Raw genomic sequence first — 4575 nt, 5'->3', positions numbered from 1 at the left:
GTACATTTTCTTTATTTCGTGTAATCATTTGTGTACCTCTCAGACCAGTTCTTGTGCATTTGTGCATTAATCTGTTATTGTACCGATACTCGCAACTTCAAGGTGCAGTATACTCGTGGGTTGATTGCAGGTATTCAGTTTCACATAAAATGTTACGAACCATCGTTTCCAAGCCTCCTTTCTAATCAGGCTATAAAATTGCTGTTGAAAGGCGTCTCTAAAACGCACCCTTCTTCCCCTTTCCTCAGGCAGCCTATCACTCTCGGCATTCTTCATAAACTAGTGTCAACACTCAGGATAGGGGTTTTTCCCCTTACATAGACACACTTCTGGAGTCTGTTTTCCTGTTAGCTTTCTACGCATTTCTCAGATGCGGTGAATTTACTACTCCATATAAATCCTTCAACCCCAATAGTGATATTACTTTCTCTGATCTGGCCTTTCATGCTAAATATTACTACTTACATCTTAAGCATTCTAAACGCGGAGGAGCTTGCTCAATTGTTGTCGCCCGCACAGATACACTATTTTGCCCATTTAAATCCATGTTGAATTAGCTTCTATCTATCTTAAGACAGTGCCTCTGCTTTCAGGTGACCGATTGAAGTCCTGTCCTGACTTCTGTGTTGTGCTATTTGTACATACACCAAAGTCCTTCTGGATACACAGAACTTGCCTGGGAAACCGTCTTCTTTCAGTGGCTTTCAGGTAAATATTTATCATATTGCTATTGTTTCCGGCGGAGATGTTGTTCACTGCGCCTCTATTGTACCTCCTAAGTTGCCGTAGCTTCTGTCTCTTACCTCCGTCGTCTTGTACTGTACCGAGGTAGGTTGCGTGTAAAATGCTGCTGCGCTATTTTATTGTTTTCTTTGAAAATTGTGTTGTGACCCTTCAATATTTAGTGCCTCAAAGCTTATACGATATTAAGTAAGCTGTTTAGTGCCGTTTTTACGGTTAAATATACGTTTTAACGAGTCGTTAACTCTTTTTCTTTTAGCGCCATTTTCATTTCTTTGCAATGTAAATAATGGAGGCTCTGCAGGCCATGTTGAGTGTGTAAACACCGTGGTGAAGTTAGTTTGACGTTGGATATTCGACAGATATTCGGATATTCATTTTGGGTTCATCAGCAGTTCCTGCTGTGCTTTCACTCAGTCTTGGCAGAAAACAATAGGACACCCATTTGCTCCTAACTGCTTGGTTTTTACCTAGGGACCGTCAATAAATTACATTCTGAACTTCATTGATTTCCGATAGCTTGTATATCAGATGTTCTAAACACCCCAGACCAATGCAGACCTGTTCTGCAATGTGGTACTAATGAGACACACCTCACTATAAATTCATATTTAGCATCTCCTTTTTTTAATGATTTTTTTTTAAGAATCCCATTCATTTCCTATGGAAAACAGATTTTGCTCAATAGTGTATGCATTCATATTTAGCATCTCCTTTTTTTAATGATTTCTTTTAAGAATCCCATTCATTTCCTATGGAAAACAGATTTTGCTCAATAGCGTCCAAGTTATGGGACCCAAACACCCCAGACCAATGCAGACCTGTTCTGCAATGTGGTACTAATGAGACACACCTCACTATAAATTAATATTTTGCACCTACTATTTTATTTACATTTTTTTAAGAATCCCATTCATTTACTATGGAAAACAGATTTTGCTCAATAGCGTCCAAGTTAGGAGACCCAAACACCCCAGACCAATGCAGACCTGTTCTGCTATGTGGTACTAATAAGACACACCTCACTATAAATTCATATTTTGCGCCTACTATTTTATTTACATTTTTTTTAAGAATCCCATTAATTTCCTATGGAAAACGGCGTTTTGCCCAATAGCTTCCATGTTATGGGACTCAAACACCACAGATCAATGCAGAACCTTTCTGGTATATGGGTAATTTTGGGTTATTTAATTAATTAATGGTATTTTTTTGCACCTACTATTTCCAGGTTTCCTACACATTTGTCATTTCAAAATTCCATACTTTTTCCATACTCTATTATTTTTAACCTATTGGACATCAGCGCATTTTTTTTGTAGATGTAAACCTCCAACTGTTAAGGACACATAAGGTAGGCCTAATCTAAAGCATTCCAGTTAGAAATGTATCGAGCTGGTCATCATTAAGACCAATACCGAAATCAACTGACTACATCAAATCAGAAGTAGAACACATTGCAAAGAAAGTAGCCTTATTGTCTGTCGGTAAGCATTGTAAAAAAAATGTTAACTGGAGGTCTGGGAAACGTTGAGTGATCACAAACCTTTTCCAAACCATATTTTCCTTTTTCCATACTTTTCCAGACCTGTAAAATGCTAAAATCAAATTCCATACTTTTCAAGACTGAGTAGGAACCCTGTATTTCATTTACAATTTTTAAATAACACCCTTCTTCCAGATTGCAGAAAACAGATTTTTGTTTGTTGTTTCATTCAGCATTTTGTTGCTCTGTTTTTCATTGACTATTTGGTTATGTTAACTTACCCAGTGGAGTTTTGCAAATTATATTTTTGCTTCAGACCTTCCTGTAATAAAAAACAAAACCTGACACTCAAGATGATCTTCAGACGAGGCCATACAAAAGTTATTTGTCAGATTGTTCAATACCAAGTTTATTTCCCTGTTAGGCTATAAAATATGGCGACGAAGCCACCAAACAGGAACTGTGTTTTTTTATTATTATTTTATGCCCCTACACTCAATACTTTAACGCCACCACCAGTTCAAACTAAACCAAAACCAAGCCAAATGAAAGGCCAAAGGCAAGCCCAAGCCTGTCGAACTACCTCACCCCCACATTGCTTTCTTATATTTGAAAAGAAAGAAAATCCATTACTTTCCAATGGAAATAGTTTTTTCCTCAACCTTGTCATCGGCATATCACACACAGCCATTGCCTTTTCTTGACTTCCTTTAACTTCTTGTTGTCCATTTCCAAGCACAGGGTATGGAACCACCGGTCACATTTATCACACTGGATCTGTTGAATCTGTTGAAAAAATAATTAATGATTTATTCATGTACATGATTTGTCAGTTGGTACAAAACTTAAGTTTAACTGTATGTCACCAGCATTGGGGAAGTTACTCAAAAAAGTATTTTATTACATATTGCTCGTTACTTCTCAAAACTTTTATGAATTACTTTACTTACGTTACTCCCAGCGCAGAGTAATGCCTTACGTTACTTGTTGCTTTTGCGTTACCTGACCCTCCAGGGCAATTTAATTGAAATGTCCCCACGGGGCAATTTGGTTCACAACAGGTGAATAATAAGTTACATTTATATAGTGCCTTTCTCAAACCCAAGGTCTTTGAAGAAAGGAAGAGAAGGACAGTCACGAAGATGTTGTAGAAGGGAGTTCCAGAGTTTGGGGGCCAAGGCACTTAACTGCTGCTCACAAGAACTCACCCAGTCTGTAACGGGAAGTGCATGTCCAGGGGGCTTGTCAGCTCCACACATTGAGGATGTTTCCTCATCAAAGACTGAAAGAAAGTGTATTTGCATGACATATTTAATCTGAATATATGTGGAGTGCCTTTAAGTTATTCAAATATGTTGTAGATACTATATTGTATACCTGATGCCTCAAGGACTTGGAGAGCCATATCTCTCCTCACTTCTTCTATGGCTTTCCTTGAGGTTTCGAACTTCATTTTGGGAAACTGAGGGAAGGCTTCCATCACTGCTCTCACAATCTAAATTAACAACACTGCAGTTATTGAAAATGTCTTTCTCTTTTAATAGATAACTAAACCATTTGTCAACACATGCTTGGCAGTGAGTATTTACAGAAATCTTGTATGTGTGCAGAAACACCCAAATAGAACCTTATTTCCACCACCGCAAACATGAAAGAAACATCATGTTTCCTCTATACTACATAGATCAACTTACTTTGACAACAATAACACCACAGCTGCAACCATCCGTTTGCACTGGGTGTGGCATTACTCCTCCTTTCCACTGAACATCCACCCAGTCAGTTTTCCCATGACATGTTCTCCTCATCTTCAAGTATTCTCTGAAGAAATGTGATACTTTTCTTTAGGTGCTACCAAAACGTTGTTCATTCACAGATACATTTTAGCAAAGTTTTATTCAATTATAGCATATGGACAGATCTTCAAAAATACCACAGTCTGACTTCCTACAAACAGCTGCCATTGTTTAATAAAAGTAAACATGATTGACTTAAAATTTTTAGAATCCTAGCTTGAATATTTACTGTAGTCTCTGAGCAGCACGTGTGGAGTCCTCAAACTCAATTGAAACACTGTGCCAGACTTTGCATGAATGTACTGTGAAAGAAGAGAGGGTATACTATAATTAATACTTTATTTCACTATGTGAAAACAAACATCTAAATGAATGAAAATTAAGAAAGCAACAAACCAGCATGTTCCAATGATTATTATTCACATTAACAAGTGACAGAATTGCGTCATAGTTTTCAAAGTTTACCTACAGCATGAACAAAACAATGTTTGATGATGATTTGATTAACATGTTAGTTAGTTGTTTACCTATGACAAGTACGGTATCATAATC

General features: G+C 37.4%; 1 long non-coding RNA gene across 1 annotated transcript; it reads right to left on the bottom strand.

The window, feature by feature from the left end:
• Positions 1-1463: 1463 nt before the first annotated feature.
• Positions 1464-2187, bottom strand: LOC116058969. Its single transcript, XR_004107166.1, has 2 exons — positions 1960-2187; positions 1464-1619 (listed from the first exon to the last, which is right to left on the bottom strand). It is a non-coding gene; the product is annotated as an uncharacterized LOC116058969 (long non-coding RNA).
• Between the last annotated feature and the right edge of the window lie 2388 nt (positions 2188-4575).

Source organism: Sander lucioperca, chromosome 12 (genome assembly GCF_008315115.2).
Source record: "Sander lucioperca isolate FBNREF2018 chromosome 12, SLUC_FBN_1.2, whole genome shotgun sequence".
NCBI classification, from domain to species: domain Eukaryota; kingdom Metazoa; phylum Chordata; class Actinopteri; order Perciformes; family Percidae; genus Sander; species Sander lucioperca.
This window is presented reverse-complemented; position numbering and strand designations above follow the sequence as displayed.